A 27,187-nucleotide genomic window follows, 5' to 3' on the forward strand; every position below is an offset into this window, starting at 1 on the left:
TTATATCAAACTGAAACATCTATATATGTGTCCACCCAAGACAAGTCTAAGAATATACAATCACCCCAAACTGGAAACAACCCAGATGTACATTACCATAAAATATATAAATGGTGATATATTCATAGAATGGATTTCTACTCAGAAAAGAGAATGAATGTGCTATTTCTACATGCAAGCACTTGAAGGACCATCATGAGCATGATGAATGAAAGAAGTCAAACACAAAATGGTGCAAGCTGTATGATCTCACTTATAGAAAGTACAAAAAAACAGGTAAAACTAATATTTGGTGTTAAAAGTCAGGTTAACGTGGGGCCCTGGTGGGCTCAGTCAGTAGAGCAGGCAACTCCTGATCTTGAGGTTGTGAGTTTGAGCCCCACATTGGGTATAGAGATTACTTAAAAAAAATCTTTGGGGCACCTGTGTGCCTCAGTCAATTGAGCATCCAATTCTTGATTTTGGCTCAGGTTATGATCTCAGGGTCATGGGATTGAGCCCCACATCTGGCTCTGTGCTTGGTGTGGAGTGTGCTTGGGATTCTCTCTCTCTGTCTCTCTGTCTCTCTCTCTCCCTCTCCCTCGGCCCCTCTCCTGGTTACTCTCTAAACCAATCAATCCATCAATCAATAAAATATTAAAAAAAAGAAGTCAGGTTAATATTTATCTTGGAAGTGGGGTTGTATCAGGGAGGGGATTTGAGGAAACCCCTGGGATGCTGGTGGTGTTCCATTTCTTGACTCGGGAACTGGTTACACTGGGGTGTTCACTGTGGAAAATTCATTGAGTTATACATTCTCATTTTTGTGTCTATGTGATACTTCCTTACAGTTTTATTTTAAAAGCAAATTATAGGCATTTTCAAGCAAATATAAACAAAAAGCAAATAAGATTAAAATGCCATTTTTACACTGACAGATCAATCCACCGTAAAGGTAATCAGTTGCAAACCTCTGTGCCTCAAATCAACTAGCATTGAATTCTATTAAGCAAAATACTTGAATGATAAAACATTTGCCAAAAGCATCCTTAGGGTATACATTGAGCCTCTACCATGCGCATGCCCATTTATAAACACGTACATAATAATGGATGATGACAGGGACAGAGTCTACAACTTGAACTTCCTCTCACTTAGGTGAATTGCACCATTACCACCTCCTTGGTCACAAAACCTGTGACCTAATACAGCTCTGTTCCTCGTGAGGACCAAACAGCTCTTTGATGGTAGGTCCAATACATGGACCTCCTCTGGAAGAGGCATGCCAGTTCTTCCTCACTATATAGTACATTCCAGGGGTGGGAGGGCAACGTGGCAAGACATGAAGGCTGCATCAGATGGGCCAAGGTGGGATGAGATGTTTCTGGGCTCCTGGCAGCACTGATCCCTCCCCAAGACATCAGTGATCTTGGTCTGTGTGTGCCCACATCATAAAGTTTGTTGCTCTTAGACCTTGATCATCCGCTCATGACCAAAAATAACTAAGGGAACACTGGTCCTAAAGAGAGTCTCTGGCTTCTTGGATTGACCCATCCATTACCTAGTGTATGTAACTTGATGGACTCACCACCACTTTCCTGCCTTCTATAAAGGAAAACTGCAGAAGCAAAGAATATCAGTACCTACACTTTTATGGGCATTCGGCCTAATTGCCTGGTGCTGTCTGGGAAAGGAAGTCTGGAGGGTTCCACCTATACCAACTCACAACTTTGTTTATTTTCCTTTCAAGTCTGCTTCTTAGGCCAAGACGTTGGTGAGATGAATAGTCCATTTATTGCCCTGGGTTAGAGCATCACAGTCTGTCATTGCACAATGTGTTTTTTTATGTGTGAACTTGGATGCTAAATGAACACTTCAAGCGGGAGAGGGGGAGGGGGTGACAAACAGCCAGTGGGAATGAGTGGACTCCTTACAAGGTTTCAAGACTGATTTAGAAGATGATGGGGTCATAGTAGACCCTAACCTGATTATCAGCGGGTGATGGCTGTAAGAAAAATAAGCAATTCTAGAATAAAATATGTGGAAGATAGAATCAGGATGTATTAAATAAAGTTGACATAATTTAATCGGTTAGGGTTCACTGGTGATCTCCACAGCCAAAGCAGAATTTGTAAATACAGGAAAGAGTCAGAGGAGATGCTAACCCGTGTGTCGCCAAGTGAAGTGGAAACGTTGTTATGAAGAATGAAGAATGACTCCCACCTACCCAGCTGCCATTCTAACAAAAAATAAATCCAAAGGCCTGAAGGGGGAGAGGGCACACTTGTATTCTAAATCACTTATGCATGACTATGGAGTCTTCCAGAACCATTCCATGGAGCACAGTCTGACTGGGAAGAAATGGAGAAAGCATAGATCCCCCCCCCCCCCCGCCCCGTCCCAGGGACAGGGTGGGGTTGCAGACAAGATTCGGCAGACGAAGCACATGGAGACCACTAAAAATGGGCAGTGAAAACCTCTGAGGGATTGAAGACTAACTGTCAGTCTCGCCTCAAGCCCAGGATAAAGGCATGTTCTAGCACACGTATCCCATCTTCTTCTGTAATGGATGAACAACATCGTATATTTCTAGAAGCCAGCCGAGCAGGGATGGATTTTTTTTCTTGTTTTAATACCCCAGAAGCTGTTGTTTCTCTGTAACTACTGATTAGTTTGTGTCTCATGGGCCTGTGACTCCTGGAACTTTTCATATTTCTTCCTTGTTTCAATTGTTGGCAAAGTCCAAACTGAATTTAGGATTCACCCTTACCAAAAGCTCTATGGATCTTCATTTTCACTCATGTGCTTTTACCTGTTTCAAATGTGGTTCTTTTTATGTCCTTACCCTTTTCTCCTTTCTCCTTATCCCTCACGCTTATTTTTATTTTGTTATTTGGTATTCTATATAGATTTCAAAACCAAAAAAAACCCACCTTAAATATTTTGGCACATAAATAAAATGGCATCAGAGTTACTTTTAATGCGGTCTATAAAACATTATTTGCCTTTCGTGTCCGTTTTGTAAAGAAGAAACTTTTTAAAAAGACCAACAAACACGGAAATTGTGAAATTGTGACTTAAAGGAAGGATTCCAGATTTCCTGTCCTAACTGCTTCACAGCAGGTAATGAAAATATTTTAGATCTATGGTTAGGTAAACTCCATTTCATCTTAAGGAACAAGCAAAATACTAGGGAATTCATACAAATTTCACCAAAACTAATACATACGGTTATACATTTTAAATTTCTAAAATAGTAAAATAACTTATAACATCTCTGTTTCAGGGCATGTTCTATTTCAAAGGGCATAAGTTTGTTTTTGTTTTTTTTAAATCTGTTTCTTTCCCTTAAGATTGTCTTACGGTGAAAGAAATACAAGTTTGTGTTAACGAACGAATGACAAAGTAAAAAGCAAGTTTTCATTCTCCTGTCCTCATACTCATCCCCAGAGGTCACAATTATTAACAATTTGATGCGTATCCTTTTGCAATTTCCCATGTGCACGCACACACACACACACACACACACACAAGCACACATGCATATAAATGTGTTGTGTAGTGCAAAAATCAACTTTCAGTTTTAAATGAATCAAATGAATGCACCACAGTTTGTTTACCCTTTTGATGATTTACTTAGCATTTTCAATGCTTGCTCCCACTTGATTTAACAGCTAAAATAGGAAAACAGACAGTGGCCGTGTCAGCCCATTGTTAACGCCCATCATTTTATAGGCTGTAACTCCACATTCCATATTGAATCCTAACACATCAGTGGATCTGAATGCACTTACTATCTCTTTCATCTACAGTAGGGATTTAATGAGAATAAAGATGGTTGTACGTCACTGGCCACACACCGGTGGCTTCAGTGTCCTTGGACAGGACTCTGCACTCACCAGCAGGTGTCCTGGTATGTTCATTACTTGTTAAATTTCAGGGTTAAGAGGAGCCAAGATGGCGGAACAGCATGGAAGTTTTTTGTGTGTCTCACGTCCCTGAACTACAGCCAGACCAACACTAAACCATCCTACACACCTAGAAAACTGATTGGAGGATTAACACAACAATCTGCACAACCTGAACCACGGAATTTAGCAGGTACGCGGCGCGGAGAGGTGAATTTGGGGAGCAAGAAGCCGCAGAGGGTAGAGAACCGCTTTTGCGGGCGGAGAGAGGTTGGAGATTAGGGAGGGGGAGAGGATATGGGAAAAGCACCCCTCCCCAAAAGCAGCTGGAGAGAAAGTGGAAAATTGGAAATAGCCACAGGGACTAAACTAAAAGGGCGAAGGGAGAAAGGAGAAAGGGGAGGGTTTAAATTCCATTAAGACTGTAAACAAGGGGATCACAAAGGCTTCAACTCCGCAGCTCAATACCTGGTGGTGCTCTGGTGGGAAGGGCGAATCCCCAGGAACAGACTGGAGTCCGGGAGGGTCTCAGGCCACACGGGGAAAAGCGGTTCCACTGCTGGAAGGGCATTTGGTAGAGACTGTTGAAGCCACCTGGTCCCAGCAGACCCCAGAGAATGGCCACATTTGCTGGTGCTGGAACAAGGTCGTTAAGGGTGAAGCCTGGTGCCAGACGTGTGTTGTGATTTTCCATAATCCCTGAAACGCTACTGCTACACTGTCTCGTGAACTTCCTCTGGGACGGGCTGGCACCTGGCTGTAGTCTCGGGGCACCGGCAGCAGCAGGGTCCAGAAAGCGTTCCTGGGTGCAGCTGACATTCGGCCATCGTTCGGCCATTGCTCGGTGACACCCTCCTGCAGAGGGGCGGAACGGGTCAAAGCCGCAGTCCTTCGGAAGTACGGGGCCGGGGAAAACAGCCGCAAGTGAGACAAAACTCGGGAGAGAGGTACTGCCTGGGGCCTGGTCACGGAGAGTGAAAAAGCGGGGAGTGGACGAGAGCTGAAGACAGAGGATGGGTGCGCGATTGCTGATCCGGGAGAACAGACTGGGTTCCTGGGTGGCTCCATTTTCACCAGTCCCGCGCATGCGCATACGCACACGCACCTACGAGTTCCGCAACAATCCACCCCAGTAGGCTAGCAGCGCCATCTAGTGGAGAGCGGAGCCATTACACTGAGCCCCGCCCAACTGGGCCAACTTCACTCTTCAAGAACATAAGTCTCACCGCCGGCTTAGTTTATGACTCTAAAACACTACATAGACTGACTTCTAGAGGAAAATGAAATAATTTCAGTCCTACTTGAATCTGTTAGCAGGACCATCTATTCAATTTTCTTTCTTTTCTTTTTTCTTTTTCTCTTTTACACTTCTTTTTCTTGAATACAGAAAGAAAAAATTCATTTTATTTTCAATTTTTATTAAAAATGTTTTTCTTTGATTTTTATTACTATATTTTTTGCTTTTTGTAAATTTTTTCAAATTCTGTTTTACTTCCATCATTTTATTTTAGTCTACTTCAGTGTGCTCACCTTTTCAAATTTTCAATCAATTTTCTTTTTTTCTTTTTTCTTTCTTCTTCTTTTTTTCTCTTTTTAGTTTCCTTTCTTTTTCTTGAATGCAGAAAAAGAAAAACTTCATTTTTACTTTCAATTTCTATTAAAATATTTTTCTTTAATTTTTATTACTATATTTTTTGCTTTTATGTAAATTTTTTCAAATTCTGTTTTACTTCCATCATTTTATTTTAGTCTACTATGGTGTATTCACTTTTTCAAATTTTCAAACTATTTCCTTTTTTTTTCTTTTTTCTCTTTTTTGTTTCTTTTCTTTTTTCTTGAATACAGTAAAAGAAAAAATTCATATTTATTTTTAATTTTTATTAATATTTTTCTTTAAATTTTTCTACTATATTCTTTACTTTTGTGTAGATTTTTTCAAATTCTATTTTACCCCCATCATCTCATTTTAATCTACTTCAGCATATTCATTTTTCAAATTCTCAAATGATTTCCTTTTTTTTCTCCCCCCCCCCTTTTTTTTCTCTAATCTGTCAAGCCACTTTCAACACCCAGACCAAAACACACCTAGGATCTAGCATCATCTATTTGATTTGTGTGTGTGTGTGTGTGTGTGTTTAATTTTTAATTTTAACATTTTTTTAATTTTAATTTTTTATTTCAATTTTTCTACTTCATGAATTCCTCTTCTCCCTTCAAAATGACAAAATGAAGGAATTCACCCCAAAAGAAAGAGCACAAAGAAACGACAGCCAGGGATTTAACCAACACAGATACAAGCAAGATGTCTGAACCAGAATTTAGAATCACGATAATAAAAATACTAGCTGGAGTTGAAAATAGATTAGAATCCCTTTCTGCAGAGATAAAAGATGTAAAAAATAGCCAGAATGAAATTTAACATGCTATAACTGAGCTGCAATCACGGATGGATGCAATGGCGGCAAAGATGGGTGAGACAGAACAGAGAATCAGAGATATAGAGGACATAGAGAATAACAAAGTGGAAAAAAAGAGAGAGATTAAGACAAAAGAGCACGATTTAAGAATTAGAGAAATCAGCGACTCGTTAAAAAGGAACAACATCAGAATCATAGGGGTCCCAGAGGAGGAACAGAGAGCAACAGGGGTAGAAGGGTTATGTGAGCAAATCATAGCAGAAAACTTTCCTAACCTGGGGAAAGACACAGACATCAAAATCCAGAAAGCACAGAGGACCGCCATTAGATTCAACAAAAACCAACCATCAACAAGGCATAGCATGGTCAAATTCACAAAATACTCAGGCAAGGAGAGAATCATGAAAGCAGCAAGGGGAAAAAAGTCCTTCACCTACAAGGGAAGACAGATCAGGTTTGCAGCAGACCTATCCACAGAAACTTGGCAGACCAGAAAGGAGTGGTGGGATATATTCAGTGTGCTGAATCAGAAAAATATGCAGCCAAGAATTCTTTATCCAGCAAGGCTGTCATTCAAAATAGAAGGAGAGATAAAAAGTTTTCCAGACAAAGAAAAATTAAAGGAGTTTGTGACCACTAAACCAGCCCTGCAAGAAATTTTAAGGGGGGACTCTCTGAGGGGAGAAAAGATGAAAAAAAAAAAAAAAAAAAAATATATATATATATATATATATATATATATATATCAAAAGCAACAAAGATTAGAAAGGACCAGAGAACACCACCAGAAACTCCAACTCTACAAGCATCATAATGGAAATAAATTCGTATCTTTCAGTACTCACTCTAAACGTCAGTGGACTCAATGCTCCAATCAAAAGACATAGGGTAACAGAATGGATAAGAAAACAAGGTCCATCTATATGCTGTTTACAAGAGACACGACCAAGTGGGATTATACCTGGGATGCAGGGCTGATTCAATATCTGCAAAACAATTAATGTGATTCATCACATCAATAAAAGAAAGGACAAGAACCATATGATCCTCTCAATAGATGCAGAGAAAGCGTTTGACAAAATACAGCATCCTTTCTTGATAAAAACCCTCAAGGAAGTAGGGATAGAAGGAACATACCTCAAGATCATAAAAGCCATATATGAATGACCCAACGCTAATATCATCCTCAATGGGGCAAAACTGAGAGCTTTCCCCCTAAGGTCAGGAACAAGACAGGGATGTCCACTCTTGCCACTGTTATTCAACATAGCATTGGAAGTCTTAGCCTCTGCAATCAGACAACACAAAGACATAAAAGGCATCCAAATCAGCCAGGAGGAGGTCAAACTTTCACTCTTTGTGGATGACATGATACTCTATATGGAAAACCCAAAAGATTCCACCAAAAAACTGCTAGAATTGATTCATGAATTCAGCAAAGTTGCAGGATATAAAATCAATGCACACAAATCAGTTGCATTCGTATACACCAACAATGAAGCAACAGAGAAATCAAGGAATCGATCCCATTCACAGTTGCACAAAAACCCATAAAAAACCTAGGAATAAATCTAACCAAAGAGGTGAGAAATCTACACACTGGAAGCCATTGAAAGCTTATGAAAGAAATTGAAGAAGACACAAAAAAATGGAAAAAGATTCCATACTCCTGGATAGGAAGAACAAATATTGTTAAAATGTCGATACTACCCAAAGCAATCTACATATTCAATGCAATCCCTATCAAAGTAACACCAGCATTCTTCACAGAGCTAGGACAAATAATCCTAAAATTTGTATGGAACCAGAAAAGACCCCGAATAATCTTGAAAAAGAAAACCAAAGCAGGAGGCATCACAATCCCAGACTTCAAGCTATACTACAAAGCTGTAATCATCAAGACAGTATGGTCCTGGCATAAGAACAGACACTCAGATCAATGGAACAGAATAGAGAACCCAGAAATGGACCCACAAACGTATGGCCAACTCATCTTTGACAAAGCAGGAAAGAATATCCAATGGAATAAAGACAGTCTCTTCAGCAAATGGTGCTGGGAAAACCGGACAGCGACATGCAGAAGAATGAACCTGGACCACTTTCTTACACCATACACAAAAATAAACTCAAAATGGATGAAAGTTCTCAATGTAAGACAGGAAGCCATCAAAATCCTCGAGGAGAAAGCAGGCAAAAGCCTCTTTGACCTTGGCCGCAGCAACTTCTTACTCAACACATCTCCGGAGGCAAGGAAAACAAAAGCAAAAATGAACTACTGGGACCTCATCAAAATAAAAAGCTTCTGCACAGTGAAGGAAACAATCAGCAAAACTAAAAGGCAAGTGACAGAATGGGAGAAGATATTTGCAAATGACATATCAGATAAAGGGTTAGTATCCAAAATCTACAAAGAATGTATTAAACTCAACACCCAAAAAACAAATAATCCAGTGAATAAATGGGCAAAAGACATGAATAGACACTTCTCCAAAGAAGACATCCAGACGGCCAACTGACACATGAAAATATGCTCAACGTCACTCATCATCAGGGAAATACAAATCAAAACCACAATAAGATACCACCTCATACCTGTCAGGATGGCTAACATTAACAACTCAGGCAACAACAGATGTTGGCGAGGATGCAGAGAAAGAGAATCTCTTTTGCATTGTTGGGTGGGGATGCAAGCTGGTGTAGCCACTCTGGAAAACAGTACGGAGGTTCCTCAAAAAACTAAAAATAGAACTACCCTACAACCCAGCAATTGCACTACTAGGCATTTATCCACGTGATACAGGTGTGCTGTTTCGAAGGGACACATGCACCCCCATGTTTATAGCAGCACTATCAACAATAGTCAAAGTATGGAAAGAGCCCAAATGTCCATCGATGGATGAATGGATAAAGAAGATGTGGTATATATATATATATATATATATATATATATATATATATATACACAATGGAGTATTTCTCGGCAATCAAAAAGAATGAAATCTTGCCATTTGCAAAGACGTGGATGGAACTGGAGGGTATTATGCTAAGTGAAAAGAGTCAGTCAGAGAAAGACAAAAATCATATGACTTCACTCATATGAGGACTTTAAGAGACAAAACAGATGAACATAAGGGAAGGGCAACAAAAATAATATAAAAACAGGGAGGGTGACAAAACAGAAGAGACTCTTAAATATGGAGAACAAACAGAGGGTTACTGGAGGGGTTGTGGGAGGGAGGATGGGCTAAATGGGTAAGGGGCATTAAGGAATCTACTCCTGAAATCATTGTTGCACTGTATGCTAACTAATTTGGATGTAAATTTTAAAAAATTAAAATTAAAATTAAAAAAAGAAGATAATAGAAATAGCCACTAGGAAAAAAAAAAAGAACTTGGGCAGGATAGAGCAGAAATGTATTTTTGCCACATTGTTAAGAGGTAAGAATTTGTCACAGGGATAGGAATAACCTCCATGTTTGACAAAGCAGCTGGTCCGAGATTAATAGGGAAGCCTATGAACAAGCTCAAAATGGTATTGGGGCCTGAGAAACAGCAAAATAAAAGTACATTCTTGAATTTAAAAAAAAATTTTTTTTTCAGGGTTAAATTTGTAAATTCCCTTAATGGCCACCAGAGGGCATCAGCCACCCAGAGCATTTAACGACCGAATACCCAGAACTTCAGGCAAATGCTCCGCTTCTAGCTTGAAGATGTTTCTGCTTACATTGGCTAGGTTTTTTTCTTTTTAAATTCCATTAAAATTTTCTAAAGGGTCATGATTGAACTCCTCCATACTTACCAAATTTAACAATGCCTTGCTAAGTATTTAGTGAGTTATTGTTATTGTCATTCATACGCCACTGAAAAAATTAGCCAATCCTCCCTGTGGTATTCTCCCTGACAAATACAACCTTACTCAGGTTTTTCCATTTACTATCAGTCCAATCCAGGGGTATCACATCATTTTCAAAAGTGCTTCAGCCTTAAGTTGCTTAATTCAAGCATAGGTGAATGCGTCTTAATTGTAAACACATCACAACTTTTTTATTCTTATATTTTTTGTTAAATATGTATTACCATATAGACCCCCTAATAAAAAGTATTTTTGTGAAATATACACATTATATATAATTTTTAATTGAATTGAGGGAGATATCCTGGGAAAGGTATATTTCCATAGTTATCATCATCACAAAGGCAGAATTGTGGCGGATATTAGGTTTGTCATCACTCACAAACATTCGAGTATGTTCGTGCCAAGAACGAGTGGATAACTTTCTCTACCGAGTAGTTCACAAATGCAGCTGAGGGGGGTTGCATTGAATTTCCTTAAATTTCCGTGAATTCTATGCATCTTACAGGTAAATATATAAAAATTGCTTTTATTTAAACAAGAAATAGGCTTTCCGATATTTATTTCCTAAGCCGTATTTATGAAAATTCAAAGACAAATGAGTAGTGAAGGGCATTACGTCCTTATGCCACACGGTGGCGCTATTTCACCGATCTGAGAAATGTTTTAGCGACCTGTTCCAGACAACCACGCTGAAAACAAAACTATGTATATGAATCGCCTTCTCTGTATTACTCCAATTTGAGAGAATCCAGTATTTAGCATTTAGAATTCATTTCCATAGCCTATCTATACAATAAAGCAGCACCAGGATGCAAATGCAAGAAGTATGTAGAAGCCATTGCTGAAATGTAGGTTGTCTGTGAAATTATGCACATAATAGTAACTAATGCTATTGACTTTCATAGTAATATTTCATCGCTCTCCCCGAATGTACAAGGCATTTTCACTTTCATTATTACATTTGTTCTCCACGTGATCCGGTGAAACAGGTAAGGGAGCTTTTATTCCCCATTTTACGCCTAAGGAAGCTAGAATGTTAAGAAGTTAAGTAGCTGTTCTTAGCATCCAAAGACTGTAAAATCTTCTGCAGCGCTGAGGAGTTTTTTGGGGTCCTAACACCTAACTGATGCCTATGAGAGAGTTTAACGCCCGCAGGGACTTCAGCTAAGCCACTCCCACACTCCGAGTCTGGAAGGCTCCCCACCCCACCCTGGAGGATATGGCTGTACCCTAAGGTCTCCATTCATTCCCCATTGGTCAGCGCAGACTGGCATCCAAAACGCCGATCGCGAAGAGACCACAGCTTCCACAGCCACAGAATCCCCAAGGAGACTGTCTTCCATCCCGGAAATATGAAATGATTTATTATCTGTACCCTCCCTGCAGCCATGGAGCTAAAACTTTCGTCCTGTATCTAGTCTCTCATGATGGGGGAACTGCAGCAAACAAAATACCGTCCTCTCATTTCTTATTCATAGAGAAGGCAATGTATAATATGATTACATGCGTGATGGATTGGATCCGACAGACAGTATAAAAGGCAAGCCGGAGAACATTAACTAGGGAATGGATTTTTCACTGATAGGCAACGTCTCCTGCAGTCAACAGTGAAGGGAGGTGGGGGTGAGGCAAATTCAGAGAGACGCACAAATAACTTTCAAGATCAAACTCTACAATAAATTCCTCCATCAGGCGAAGGCTCATTGTGTGTTTGCTCTACGCCAGGCACTTGGCCCTGTGCACTATAAACTTCATCTTCTTTGATTACCCTTGTTTTACAGACATGAAAAAAGAGGTTCCAAAGGGGCGCCTGAGTGACTCAATCGGTTGGGCGTCTGACTTCGGCTCAGGTCATGATCTCAAGGTTTGTGGGTTCGAGCCCCGTGTCGGGCTCTGTGCTGACAGCATGGCACTTGCTGCTGCCTCTCTCTCTGCCCTTCCCCTGCTTGCTCTCTCTTTCAAAATAAATAAATAAACTAAAATAAATAAGTAAATAAAAGAAGCGACCTTCTGAATACACGTCTCTTCTCTGAGGAGAGTTCTCGCACACTTAGCGGCTTCGATAAGATAGCCGATAATAAGCCAAAAGGGTAACATTGCCACGGGCACCGTATGGCTAGAGACAGCATCTAGACTTTACTGCTATCATTTTTTTGACATTTGGCTAACATGAATCAACCGATTCTATTAACCCCTGATGACCAGTCATGTATTATTTTGCCTCATCCAGCTCCTCCATTGCAGGGATTAAACATTCCTGAACAATTCAACTGCCGGTCATGGAAGTTTCCAGCAGCCTCTGTCTTCTTTGTCACACAGTAGCCCCCTCCAGTCATCTTGGGGGCCATGTCTATAAAGCCGTAAGTGCAGATGAGATTCGTGGATCCGAGGATGGGTAATTCACCTGCCAGGCGGAACTTGTTGGCCCAGACTGAGTTCACCATTTGTTGCATCAACCAATTCCTTCTTGCTCATACTGTCAAGTTCACATCTACCTCCACAGAGATCATCCTTCCTTTTAGGTAGTATCTATCACCAGACTATTGGGGCTCAGGCTCCTGTCACCTTGGGGTCTTGGGGTCAAACCGAGTCAAGTGACAAGAAGTAAAGAAGTTGAAGCGGGGCACCTGGGTGGCTCGGTTGGTTAAGCTTCCGACTAGTCTCAGGTCATGATCTTGCGGTGAGTTCGCGCCCCACGTCCAGCCCCGCGTCCAGCCCCGTGTAGGGCTCTGTGCTGACAGCTCGGAGCCTGGAGTCTGCTTCGATTCTGTGTCTCCCCCCCCCCCCCCCGCCCCTCCCCTGCTCATGCTCTGCCTCTCAATAATAAACGTTAAAAAAAATTGTTTTTTTAAAAGCTTTATAGGATTACTAATCACACAATGTCACCTATTGACTGAAAGCCATTTGAGTCGCCTCTAGTTCCCTGAAATTTCACTCGGCTTACCAAAGCTCTTGAGGCGACACGTACATGCACTTACAGGGCGGCCTGTCACATCCCGTTAACTAAACGGTCCGGAGCTGGGTGAGAAGAACAGACGGGCACCTGCAAAGTAGCACACTCTCCACTTGGGAGGAAAGACATTCCTGGGAAGTTTTTGAGGCCAACTCGGAAACAGCACCAACAAATCATCCATATTTTTTCCGCTGAATCATTTCTAGTCTTCACGTGGCAGCTCTCTTCTGGGCATTCATAAAACGCTTCTTGTCGGATGTTTCTAGGGACAGGATGCTCTTTCTATTCCAAATGGAAACAGCTTTGAATTCCCTCCTCAAAGAAGAGGCCTAGTCTGCTGGCAGGAAAGACCCAGGGGTCATGGGTGCCGGGATGTGCGGGAGTGGGGTTGCAGGAAGACGGGTGGGGCTCGGGGAGGAGTGGGGCGCCGCTCTCGGGGGGGGCGTGGCGAAGCCGGAGGGTCACCATTCGGCTAAGCCAGAAGCTGCAGTTGTCCTATGAACCCCACCCACCTCCCCAGCAAGTCCCCCGCTTGACTTCGGTCTTAAAAAGCCATTTTATTAGAGCCTTTCTTCTGTGTGCTACGAAACAAAGTGCCCGCTAGGGGGCAGTATGGTGCAAGACATGAACTCCGCCCGTTAGGAGGTGAAATAACAAAGTAAAATCGTATTGTAAAGTGCGCTGAGTACGCTTTCCAAGCTCTGTTCACCATAGCCATACACTCCCCGAAATATCAAAAATTGGATGAGGGGCGTGTGGGTGGCTCCGTCGGTTAAGCCACGGACTCTTGATTTGGTTCTGGTCATGATCCCAGGGTCTTGGCATCCAGCCCCTTCCTCCCTCAACCCTCCCCACCCCAGACCCCCCCAACGTCTGGCTCTGCGCGGTAGTATGCAGCCTGCTTGGGATTCTCTCTTCTCTCTCTCTCTCTCTCTCTCTGCTGTGCTCTCTCTCCCTCTGTCTCTCTCTCTCTCTCTCTCTCAAAATAAATAAGCATTTAAAAATGAAATGAAGCCTGGAGCCCGCTTAGGATTCTGTGTCTCCTCCTCTCTGCTGTGCTGAGCAACTCCATACATAAAGTACTGTATGCAAATCCTTTTTTTTTTTTTTTTTTAGGTTCTGAGACTTGGAAGAAATTTTAGGGATACTGGGGGAACAATTCAGGTTGAGGAACCCTGGTCCAGAGCGACTGTGGCTTGTAGATGATTTTTCACAAAACAAGGGTATAATCTAGTCCTGCAGCACTTAAGACCAGACACTCTTCTTGTCGCTAGGCGTCCCCTATGCACAGGGTGTCTTTGCCGGAAACAGACCCGTCAGGTTGATTGGACTATGTTAAGGCGGCTGCATCTCTCTTTCTTACGCCTGCCAGCACAGCGTCCTGTCCAAACAGGAGACCCGTTTACCCCAAGGCATTGGCTCTAAGACGTCTGAACTCAGGACGCCCTTCATGTCCCCAGCAAAGGTGTCACCAGCTGCCCCATCACCACACTCAGACCCATGGTTCCTCGACCGACACATGTGGATTCCCTATCCCTGCCCTTGCTGGTGTCCAGGCAGTGGTCTGGGGCACCAGCTCCTCCCTAAGGCACTTGGGTCTTTGGGGGACCTTGTGTCCACCACTTACCAGCTGTATGACCTGGGCTGGGGGGTGGTAATGACCCTACCTCCTGAGGCTGCTGGGAGGAGCAAAGGTGTTCATGTACCTAAAGCCTGGTAGGTCCATAACAATATGAGGCATTTCCCCTTCTCCCACACCGTGTGATCCATGCTGTTTCTTCTCTAAAAGAACTCCACTCCAGTACATGTGCAACGTCTGTCATTGTCTCATGTTTTTTAATCTTCAAAAAACTACTTGCTTTGTAGGACTCACTATGACATTCCTCATCTTATTATTTGCACTTGTAACTCCCTTGCCTAGAGACGCTGCAAAGTAGTGACTGCAAGATCTGGACCCAGACTGCTTGGGACTGAACACCTGCCTGCGTCTTTCTAGATACCAGATACCGAAGAACACGTTGAACCCCCCTGTGCCTCAGTTTTCCCATCTCTAAAATGGGCATGATAACGGTACTCATTTTTTTGTGTGTGTGTCAGTTATTCCTTTTTTAAAAATTTTTTTTAACGTTTATTTATTTTTGAGACAGAGAGAGACAGAGCATGAATAGGGGAGGGGCAGAGAGAGAGGGAGACACAGAATCTGAAACAGGCTCCAGGCTCTGAGCTGTCAGCACAGAGCCCGACGCGGGGCTCGAACTCACAGACTATGAGATCATGACCTGAGCCGAAGTCGGACGCTTAACCGACTGAGCCACCCAGGTGCCCCACGGTACTCATTTTTAAAAGATTAAGTTAATTAATACTGCTAAAGCCCCTGGCACACAGTAAGTATGAAGTAAATGGAAGCAGCAGTGATGAGGTTAATACTGTTTTCCCCCAAATGCGCTAGAATAACAAATGAGGGGATGGCTGAGGCTAAACATAGAGTCCAGGAACTCCGAGGTCATCTGTCCCCTGTGGGCAGGCTTGATGAGAGAGCTCCCTTTGCATCTATGAACATTCAGAGTTCAGGAACTGCACATTTCGTCCAATTCTCTGAGTTTCCCAAGAAGAAAACTTGCTCACAAGGCACTCGGTGCTACATGCCACGGAGCACCAGGACCTTGGGCTGGACCCAGGGCTTGCCGCCTGTCCCCTCCATTCAGTGAGTTGAGTCGGTAACGGCTGTATTGATTGTATTGATTGTTATGAGCCTTCTCCACAACTTGCAATCCGGCTTCCCCACATCCTGAAACGGCCTTATGTTTCTTATCAACGTGGCCCCCTGAGTACGTCTCACGCCTCAAGACGCACTAGATTCAAAGTACCTAGGAAACATTAGCTGGGGTTTTTTTCCCCTTCTACCCGTGGGTTTTACCTTAAATAGAATACCATCGACATCACCGAAAGAAAAATTAAAAGGAAGCAAAATCAAACAGTGAACACAAACCAACGAGGACGTGACAGAATTTTTCTGGGAAAATCAGTGGTCGTTCAAGGATTACTGCAATAGCACCTCGGGGTTCCCAAATGCGTTGTGTGCGTTGGATTGGAACTGTCGGTTTATTTCTCGGTCTCTCCTTTCTCTGAGATCTTCGGGGTGGGGGTGGGGGTGGGGGTAATCATCATCTCTGTGCTCTTCGCACCAGGCACACCGCACAGCTCATATTTATTCCTGCCTTGGAGAGTGATGTTGACCCAGTCCAATGAGGGCAGCGTGTCCCAGAGCATGGCAGGTGGACGCCTGGTGTCCACTGGGAGTTTTTGGGTGGAAAGAGAGATGATTTTAGACAGCGCACGGCAAGGTGTTAAGCACAACCTGCACTCCTATAATGAGAAAGTTATTCCCGCTTCAGTGATCCTGCAATCTTTCTGATTCCTTCGGAAATCAGGGAGGGCTCTCCGTGTGGTGCGAATATGCCTGTATCTCTCGCTGTCTCCCCCCTGCACCCCCAACATCTCTTGCGCAAGTAAATCAATGTAAGTAAGAATCAGAGTGTTCAGCAGACAAAAATACCCTCGTAGAATGTAACACGTTGTTCTCGTTACCTCTATTTATGACCATCTCTTATTCACAGCAAGCGATAACACCAGCTTTCCATTTCCGTCCCACTGGCGGGGCGTTGTGCTAAGCAAATACCTTACGTGCCTCACGCCCACTTCCACGCCCCTTTGCAGTTAGGCGGGGCCGCGGGACAGCTCATCACCAGCAAAACGCGAGCAGAAACAACTGACCTCCCTTCTGGGCTCAGAACTCCTAAGCCAGTGTGCAGGCCTCCTGCCTCTCTCTCTCTCTCTCCTGCCTCCGTGACCCTGGATGCCACAGTCGGGGAGGAAAGACGTTCCCTCCGCCCTCCTTGGTTCAATAGCTGAGTCTACAAAGTAAACTGACAGCAGGCAGATGAACGGAAGTAAAGGCATACACATGTGTTCATTTAAAATAGTATGTGCACGGGGCATCACAAGAAAAAACATGAATACCCCCGCCTCAATGAGAGTTCATGTGTCATCTTAACAGGGGAAGCGGGGGAAGGGCAACTCAGGGGAGAGTCAATGATTTTTAGGAAAGATGAATGGGCCTTTGGAAGAACTGATGGGAGACGTGATCGTTTGTGACCCAGTTTGCCTGGGTGTGGTGTTCGCATCCAGTCTCCTCTCCTGCGATTAGAATCGAGCTTTCCTGGCTCTCGGGAAGGAGGGTTAGGATAATTGAGTCCTTCTGGAACCTAGGTCGTTAGGCAAATAAAGAGAATTCAGAGTAAGCCTTGTCTCTCCCCGCATTTGCTGTTTTTCAAAGGCCTTCAACTCAAAATCAATATACCAAAGCGGCACATGGTGGGGTAGCATGTCCTGAATGCCTTCACCACGTCTTGAGGCGGTGGCATTACAAAATGGAGGGAGCCTGGATGTCAGGGCCATTGGCTAAGACTCCCCTTCAAGGAAAGCGGTCCTGCGCAGTCGTCGGACTCACGTTGGATGTCACGCAAATGAAAAATAAACCTTTGCTGTGCTAAAGCCATTGAGATACCAGGGTTTATTATTTCAGCAAAGCCCATCCTCTCCTGGCTCACACAACGATTGAAAAAAGTTTTTAATCATAAAAGGAAGGCACTCAAAGAAAATGTCGACTAAATAATGGTCGAGGGTGTAACAAAAATTGGAAAAGTGTTATTCAAATGCCACGTTAGTGTTGTGCGGTCTTCGAGCTGATCTTCCAGAAGAGGAGAAAGCCAAGGCTTGGGGGCTCTCACTAGGTCCCCCTGAGAGACCAGGACCAGGCTGCGGTCAAGTGCAGCCTCGGGCTGCGAAACACAACTAAGGGAAGGAGTTGCAGGCATCACATCTGAGCCTCCCGAGTCCTTGGAAGCTGGCTGGATTCACCACCTTTAACAAGAGGAAGTAGCGTAATTAGAATTAGGGGCTGAGAGATAAGACTTAACATTATCTGCTTTTTCAGGAATAGCTTCTTTTATGAAGCTTGGCTTCCCTAAGCTCTATGCGTAGTATGAATTGCAGATGTGAGTCAGTACCGTGTACTTCAAGGCCAAATCTTCCCTTTCCAGCCCTCGTGGTCTGACTCGAAGCCCAAATCATCTGTTCACTCTCATTATACCAGCTATGGAAATGGATGCACGCATATTTTCATCTTGGGGAGGATTTACTGTATTGATCAAATACTATACTTCAAATACTATACTGTTTCGAAGTTGGAAACAAAGCCTATGGGGTTGATTGCTTCCAAATAAATTCCCTTCCCCAAAGAAGGGTCCGGGTGGGATTGATCTTAAGCCTCAGATAGGTCTGGGACCCAGTGACAACATAAAACACAAAACTAGTCCCACTCCAATACTGGTTTAGCTGTTTGTCTTTGAGCAAGTTGCTTTACCTCTCTGTCCTGTGTTTTCCACGCCCCAAATGGAAGTATTAATGGTTACCTCCACGAGGTAACTAACACTGTTGTGAAAGCAGACGCGGGACATGGCAGTGCTGTGCAAATTGCATCAGTATCAGCTAATATATTGTGAGTTCTCACTACATAACAGACACTATACTGAGCCCTCGACGCGCTTTAAGTAATTTAACCTTTAGAGGAGGCAAATGCAGCAACCATTATGTTATTCCCTTTCACAGACGAGAAGACCATGGCTTAGTTGGAAAGAGTGAGTAACTTCCCAGAAGTTACTACGTCACTCCATTACTGAGGGCCAGGATCCGAACTCAAAGTCAGCTGTGTGTGGGCTCGGAACCCTCGGCCATCACACTTCCTCGACCCCAGAGAGGATACAGTGCTAGGGAACGCAAAACGTAGATTGTCATTGGCCCCCTGATGTGATCCTTCGGACTGTCACCCAACGCCAGGTTTTTAATCTATGTCACAGAGGGTTAATGTGAATAATCGGAATAGGGCGGGAGTGGACAGGCGACAGCAAGCACTGCCAGAGAGCACCAGGCTGCTTAGCAACCAGAGAAAACAAGCTGTGTTCTAGAAGGAAGGGAAATGAGCTTCAGGGGTGGGTGGGAGGAAGGAGGGAAAGAGGGGGAGGAATTGGGTCCTGCCAAATCTGGGAGGGTGTGAGCGGCGACGGGGCGTTGGCCCTTGGAAGCGGCCGGAGAATCTTCTGGGGAGGACCTGCCCATGGTCAAGTTCTTTCTGGTGAGGCAAGAAAGGCTCTGCCAGGCGGTTCCCATCCTGGGGTCTCTTTAGCTCTCTCTCCCCAGCCCTGTGGATCCCGTATAGGTGATAGCAGGATTTTTGAAAGTTTAAACTTGAATATTAATTCACTTAACTAATCCGAATACCTTCTCTTTATTGTTGCCTGGTCACTATGCTTATGAAATGGAAGGGCCAAGAAAATGAAAGAGTGTTTAGACTGCCGGTAGGTGGTGAACAGAGAGGCCGGCTTTAAAGGGCCTGGACGGTGTAAGCATGGCCTGGGGATGGGCCCCAGAGAGAATGCAGCTCTCCTAAGCCAGCATTTGCTGAGACCCTAAGAGGAGAAAATTCTAGATTCTTAAGAAAGTTCCAGTGAAGCTCCACTCATCCAGGAAAAGAAGTCTGGGCCGTTTCAGACTTCCATCTACAATTTCTGAGAAGGTAAAATGGATACACGCAGGCCTCTTCCTTCAGTGGGGTTTATTTCTGTTCTGTTATACACTTAGTACAGAGAAGCTCTACCCACCCCCTCCAAACACCTCCGTGAAAATTTTATCGCATTTTAAGTAATTATTATTGTTAATTTGGTAGGGGTGGTTATGTTAAAAAAAAGGGGGGGCATTTTGAAGAAGGATAAAACGATATGCCGTCTCTGGAATATGCTTTAAAATAATTCAACAAAGAATAATAAAGAAAAAGGAAATGTTGCAAGTCATTAATAATTGTTAAGCTGAATGATGAATCTACGAGGCTTGTATTATTCCTGCTAACGTACTGGTCCTGTTATTTTTATGTGTGTTTGAGATTTTTCATGAAAAAGAAAATGTGTTCACGGAACGGACTCCAAAAACCTTGCAAATGTGCCCAGGATGTTACTCCTTCGGTGTAAGTAACTTCAAAACATCTGTAAATTCCAGCCAACTCTTCATGCCCCCGATCTCTCTGTGCTTTAACACTTTGTGAAAATTAATCAGTCGGATGACGTTGCGATTCAATGTGAGGAATTAGGACAACGACAAATTAAGGAAGCGTTTGTTTTTGGAAGACACCATACAGGCTGGGTACCAGGAAGCTGACACTTGTAGACGTGCGGAAACTACACGGTGGGTTTGGGGGAAGTTGGTGAGAAGGGCTTCTCGGAGGCATTCTCTGATGGAAATAACAAAGAGCCATGTATGGAAGACCAGGATATCTGGGCAGTAGCCTGGTCCCTGCCACTAACTAGCTGTGTGTCTTTGGATAGCTCATTTACGTATACATTCCTCAAACATCGAAAGCACCAGGATAGGGGAAAAGACACAAGTGGCACTATCTGGTGTTGCTTAGCATTTCTTGGGGGGAGGCTGCGGACTATAGAAGCCCCGTTCAGCGCGGCTCAGTATCGAGTGTGCACTGCGGGAAGGCATTACGGAGTTGTAGAGGCTCCAGGAGGAGGCAGACAGAGAGAGAAGAGGGGGGCACAGGTAGAAAGGGGAGGGAGGGACCACACGTGCAAATTTGGGGAGGTGTGCATCATATATCTGTGCGCAGGGGTTTTTTAAGGATGTGGCATGGAGAGAAGTAGGCTTGACTGTTGCACTTGACAGTTCATTCAACAAATAATGATCCAGCCCTTAGCACGTACTGGGCAACATGTAAGGGACCGGGACACAGCCGGGAACAAGGTAGAGAAAGTCCCCACCTTGGCAGAAATCACATGGGTGCAGGGGAAGGAAAAAACAATAAAGAGGACAGCTGAAGATGGAGTATGGGAACAAGAGGTGTAGAGAACTGGGGGTTGGGAGAAGCCAAGTGAGAGGCCTGTTGGGGAGGGGAAGGGAGAGGAACCCCCTGTTCTGATTTCCACAGAGGGAAGAGCTCTGGGCGGTGCATGTTTGAGTGGGCCTCCTACTAACTGCGCTTGGTGCTTGATCGCGAGTCTTACCGCTGGGTGACACAGGACAAGCCCATGCCCAGGGCTGCCAGTGGTCACCTTGACACATGAAGCGTCATTCCTCATGCTCGTGGCTGGAGTCTCTTTCCATGTGTCCCAGCAGCGTGGCTTCACTCCACCGGGGAGGACAGACCTCACATCACCAGCTGGAGATCCTTCTTATTTTATTTTATTTTTCAACATTTATTCATTTTTGAGAGACAGAGCGTGAGTAGGGGAGGGGCAGAGAGAGAAGGGGACACGGAATCCGAAGCAGGCTCCAGGCTCTGAGCTGTCAGCACAGAGCCCGACGCGGGGCTCGAACCCACAAACCGTGAGATCATGACCCGAGCCGATATTGGATACTCAACCGACTGAGCCACCCAGGCGCCGCCCCACCCCACCCCACCCCCGCTTCTTATTTTAAAAGAAGCACCTGATCCTAAAAGACACATCGCAAAAAAATTTCACAGTGGAAGAGAGAGCCATCGTGTCCTTTAATTCGCCAAAGAGCCACGTTCTGTTTCCTGGTGCAGGTTGGTTGTACAGCATTTGTAGCTGTTCTGCTCCATTAGCCTAATTTGTTTTCAGATATAAATTAAAGCTGCTGTCCCAAACCCACCGCGCTGCCTTTTCACAGAAACACCCCATTCTGTGTTTAATGAGTTAGCAGGCTTTGGAGATGCGGAGGATATTTCTTTGATTTAATAGTCGAGCTAAAAAGGAAGAACTGCCCACTGGAGCACAAAAATAATTAAGCAGTGTTATACAGAGTGTCACATGCAAAAGCCACGGGCCTGGGGCAGGTCAAGGGTTTAACTGCTTCTTGATGTGGCATTTGCCATTGCACACTCTGCATCAGAGAGCCCGAGGCCACTGGGTACGTCCAACCAGGATCCCACTGCCCCGGGTCATATCTAGGAGTGCTAAAATATCAGGAATCACCCTGAGGTGCCAATAGCCACCTGGGCTGGTGCATGTGGGAGACTAAACCCCCTCCGTTGCTGTTATTGCCAAGGATGACAGAAAGTCCCCTTCTCCTGACACGTCTTTCTACTTGTCTGTCTGGCTGCCACAACCACTACCATTTTCTGATGGTGGTGATCGTTGAGTTAGGACAATGCCCCCTGACTAGGGATCAGCTGGACTGGCTACATAATTTGTGGGACCCAGTGCAAAATGAAAATGTGGAGCCCCTGGTCCAAAAAGTAGGGGCAAAGTACAGTTATGGAACTGAAGCATAAAGTTTTTTTTTTCCCCGTCTTCCCCAGTCTCTCCCTCAACGAGTCACGGTATTTTTTATTTGCTCTGTAATGCCTTGCCAAGCAAAGGAAACAAAATTTTTAATTGTTAGTGTGAATTTTGCAATGCCAGTTCTAAAGGCAAATAGAAGCGTATTTAACTCGGGGCACCTGGGTGGCTCAGTCGGCTAAGCCTCTGACTCCTGATTTCAGCTCAGGGCTTGATCTCACGGTTCGTGGGTTCAAGTCCCATATCAGCCTCCATGCTGACAGTGCAGAGCCTGCTTGGGATTCCCTGTCTCCCTCTCTCTCTGTCCCTCCCCTTGCATCTCTCTCTCTCTCTCTGTCTGTCTCTCAAAAATAAATAAATAAGCATTAGGAAAAAAAAGAACTCCAGAACATAAAATAATAAATAAAATAAAAATGAAGTGTATTTAACTCATCTATGAAATCACCGAACTTACATAATTTGCATTTCATAGCCTGTGCATGCATATGTATTTTGTTCTTACCAGAAGAGTGTAAATCCTGTGGGAAATAAACTCAGTTTGCTTCTTCTTCCTTTTTTTTTTTTATTGGTTTAAGAAAAAGCTCCAAATCAATACAGCTTTTATTGCATCTGTAAAATATCACAAATAAGTCTGAAAACTCATCTGGCATCTTGTTATTTCTGTAGCTGGTCAACTTAGATCTGATCCATCAGTCTGCTGAACTGTTCCTTTTTCAGAAACATACAAACCATCCCCAAATTTTCCTTGTTTTTTACTGTTGTGGCTTGCTGAATCAAAGCAGCTGAGTTTGCTACGGTTTCAATGTCATTTCCTTCAAGAATTAACTCATCTGTCTGGGCTTGAGATGCTGAACAAACAACACCTGGCCTCAGCCGAGGTCTCTGGATGTATTTTTGTAATGTTTATTTTATTTTATTTTTTTTTAATTTTTTTTTCAACATTTATTTATTTTTGGGACAGAGAGAGACAGAGGATGAACGGGGGACGGGCAGAGAGAGAGGGAGACACAGAATCCGAAGCAGCCTCCAGGCTCTGAACTGTCATCACAGAGCCCAACACAGGGCTTGAACCCACAAACCGCGAGATCACGACCGGAGCTGAAGTCAGACGATCAACCGACTGAGCCACCCAGAACCTACAGAACTTTTCAACGTTTTTTATTTATTTTTGGGACAGAGAGAGACAGAGCATGAACAGGGGAGGGGCAGAGAGAGAGGGAGACACAGAATCGGAAACAGGCTCCAGGCTCCGAGCCATCAGCCCAGAGCCTGACGCGGGGCTCGAACTCCCGGACCGCGAGATCGTGACCTGGCTGAAATCGGACGCTTAACCGACTGCGCCACCCAGGCGCCCCTAATGTTTATTTTTGAGGGAGAAAAAGAGAGCACTGCAAATGTGAGTGGGGGAGGGGCAGAGAGAGAGAGCCAGGACAGAGGATCCCAAGCAGGCTTTGTGCTGACAGCAGAGAGCCCCACGAGAGGCTCAGACTCACAAACCCTGAGATCATGACCTGAGCCAAGGTCTGATGCTTAACAAACTGAGGCACCCAGACGCCCCGATTTTTACCCAAGAAATTCTGGATTTCAACAAGAGAGCCATTCTCCTGAGTAATGACGTTAACAGGGAGACGAGCATACACAGACCTCATCTGGTAAAGGAAGCCCAATGTAGAGTCCTTGACCATGGCCTGTAGGTGACCACAGATAGTGAGAACAGTAGACAGTTCTTTTCCATTTCCCACGATTTGTCAACTCACACCCTCTTCTTTTTCTTTCCGAGGAGACTGACTTCTACTGAGGAACCCTCCACAGGGTTCTTCGGGGGCCCTTCACAGTAATCATGGGTCCCTTCAGAGTGCTGTTGACATTTTCTGGAAGGTCAACAGTCTGCTGAGAAGTGTCTTCATTCTTGCAATAGATACAGCAAAGAGCTAATCTCAACTTGCTTCTTAATCACGCACCTTCTACCAACGCTGTGTGCCTTCAGCTCACTGAGGAATAGGAAAAAAAAAAAGGGGACTCTGGGCTGGCCTGTCTTTCCTTTCCTTCCGTGTCCAAGCCAAGTGATTCCTAACACAGTCAACAGTAATTTGTCAGTGTTAGTTTCTTAGTTTTGACAAATGGACCATGGTTGTGTAAGATCTTCACATTAGGTGGAAATAGATGGGAGGAAGTATATGGGCTCTCTCTTCATCATCTTTACGACTTCCAGGCATATCTAAAGTTATTCCAAAATAAAAAGCTTATTAAAAAGAGAAGACATTTTTTGACCCACCTTGCCAAGAATTACTAGGTTAAAAAGAAATTAAGGCATTTTAGCAGTGTTTACCTAACTTGCTAGGTCAGATTCACCTAGGGTGAATTCCTGTCCCCATTTCTAGGAGACTCTGGCTTATTAGATCTGCAGCAGGATTGGACCCAGGAGTGGAGATTTTTTTTTTCTTTTTTAATTGTTTTTTTAAATGTTTATTTATTTTTGAAGGAGAGAGAGAGAGACAGAGCGTGAGTGAGGGAGGGGTAAAGGGAGAGGGAGAGGCCCCAGGCTCTGAGTTGTCAGCACAGAGCCCGACTCGGGGCTCGAACCCATGAACCACGAGATCACGACCTGAGCCAAGGTCAGATGCTCAACTGACTGAGCCACCCAGGCACTCCTTTAAAAAAAAAAAAAAAATTAATGTTTATTTTTTGAAGGAGAGAGACAGAGAGTGAGTGGGGGAGGAGGGGCAGAGAGAGAGAGAGAGAGAGAGTGGAGTTTTAACAAGCACTCACACTGAGGAGTCTTACCAGACAAGTTTGGGAAATATTGCATTAGAGTGCAATGGAATAAGGATGGGTTTAAGGGTAAGGTAAATTCGAGACCACATTCCAGCTATGTGACATTTTTTTTTTTTTTTACCAGATTTTTCACTTAAAAGCTTTTCTACTTACCGGTTGTGTGGCCTTTGAGGCACCCACTCAAACTTCTTAGACAATTCATAGTGATGTGGTCATACTATAGAACTACTGTGACATTTAAATAAGGTACCTGTAAACCCCCCACACAGAGCTTGGCATGCCTAGGTTTGTGTTATATTGGCCCAAACACCTTATATTCTGATTTTTTTTTCCTCCGAAGAACATAAGAGGTTAATAAACTGTGACCATAGTTCTTAACATAGTTACCAAGACCCATGACCTTTTTGCAGAATATTACTAACACCTAGGGAATAGGAAATATGATCTCCTGTTTAAGTCTCCCTTGATTTAGAGATTGTGTTTGCTCATTCATTTTCCAGTAGATAATGGAGAGATATTTGCCCTTCATTGTGCCAAACGAGAGGCGTCAGACTGGATGTTTCCACAGGCTTCTGCCCGAGGGAAGGTCCCTTGATTGCCCACACAGAGGCCCCAGGCGTAGCTGGCATGAGAGTAAAACCTGTGTGTCCCCCCCCCTTCCAACCCGGCCATCCCAGCGCAGGCCCCAGAACAGCTGGGACATTGGATCAAGTCCCTCCTTTGGCAGAGGACAGGAAGCAGTGTGGGGAAAATATGAACACCGCTTCGGGTTGTATTTCACGGGAAATAAAGGGACAGCAAAATCCTTTGGCTGCTTTTTTGTCTCTTGATGTCCTGAAACTTCCGTCTCTTTGTGATGGAAAGAATCACCCTTGATTTTGACAAGTCCTCAGATAGTGTGCCACAGATTGCTAGTTCTCTTGTCTCTGATCAAATAATGTATTAAAATTTTATACTCTGTGGGTATATTGGGGAAAAAAAAAATGTCAAGGCCCTGAGAGGAACATGTAACAGGCATTGGCCACGAGGCTAATTAGACTGAGAGATAATGAAGGGTTGAGGCTTAAGAGGCAGCGTTAGGTACAAGGTCTTACAGAGAGAACATGGTCAGGAAGGAGTTGGGGAGAGGCCATAGGGAGGGTCATCCTTTATCAAAGGACTGCATGACTATGGTCTGCTTCTCTCAACATCTCTGATTCGTGGCAAAACTCACTCCACCCCCTCGCTTTCCTGCTTTCTGTACACATGGCTGAAAATGAAGGCCCCAAACTCCAGGGCTCTAGCCTTTCCGAGTTCCCACACGTTCCAGGTCCTAGAGCAAGATTCTGTTGTGTCCAGCTTGGGTCCTGACTCAGCCGGCCTCATGGAGTCATGTAAAGTAAGCATGACCGATGTCCACGGGCCTTCCGTGGTGGTGGGGAGGGAGGAACAGTTCTCCAACCAAGGGGCTTGGTCTCAGAACTGCCCCCAAAGGTATTTTCTACAGGTGGGAAATGACCTGCTGCTAATTCGGAGTACTTTTTTAGCACCTTGGTTATCTTCTTCCCATCTCGTTTGCTCATCATTTCAACAATTCTGCATTATACACTTGAAGGTTGGAATCTGGATGAGAAAGGAAACAAAGCGAGGCAAGATAGCAATTTTAGCTCTAAGATTATCTGCAGAATAGAGTCTGCAGACACATCCAGACTGCCGCGAATGTTCTTTCTCCATCCCTGTGCTTGACCTTCACGTGGGAGAAGAGACACCCAAGTCCTGTTTGTGGCACGGAGGAGCGCAAAGGCACCTCTTCCCCCCCCAAGAGTGGCCTTGTAGCACACAACTCACAGACGGAAGGCCCAAACGGGAGAGGCTATAAACTGTGCGCAAAGGAGGAAAGGCAGGGTGGAAAGGTTAGACATGAAAAAGGATCTGATAGCAGGAAAGCTGGTTCAAATTAATGA

General features: G+C 44.2%; 2 long non-coding RNA genes across 2 annotated transcripts; one reads left to right on the forward strand and one right to left on the reverse strand.

Moving 5' to 3' along the window:
- Positions 1-17,671: 17,671 nt before the first annotated feature.
- Positions 17,672-19,052, reverse strand: LOC123381265. The gene is made up of 2 exons (XR_006588094.1): positions 18,736-19,052; positions 17,672-18,036 (listed from the first exon to the last, which is right to left on the reverse strand). It is a non-coding gene; the product is annotated as an uncharacterized LOC123381265 (long non-coding RNA).
- A 123-nt stretch (positions 19,053-19,175) lies between these two features.
- Positions 19,176-21,144, forward strand: LOC109497509. Its single transcript, XR_002153770.3, has 3 exons — positions 19,176-19,306; positions 19,497-19,747; positions 20,111-21,144. It is a non-coding gene; the product is annotated as an uncharacterized LOC109497509 (long non-coding RNA).
- The last annotated feature ends 6,043 nt before the right edge of the window (positions 21,145-27,187 follow it).

Source organism: Felis catus, chromosome A2 (assembly GCF_018350175.1).
Source record: "Felis catus isolate Fca126 chromosome A2, F.catus_Fca126_mat1.0, whole genome shotgun sequence".
In the NCBI taxonomy this organism is placed as follows: domain Eukaryota; kingdom Metazoa; phylum Chordata; class Mammalia; order Carnivora; family Felidae; genus Felis; species Felis catus.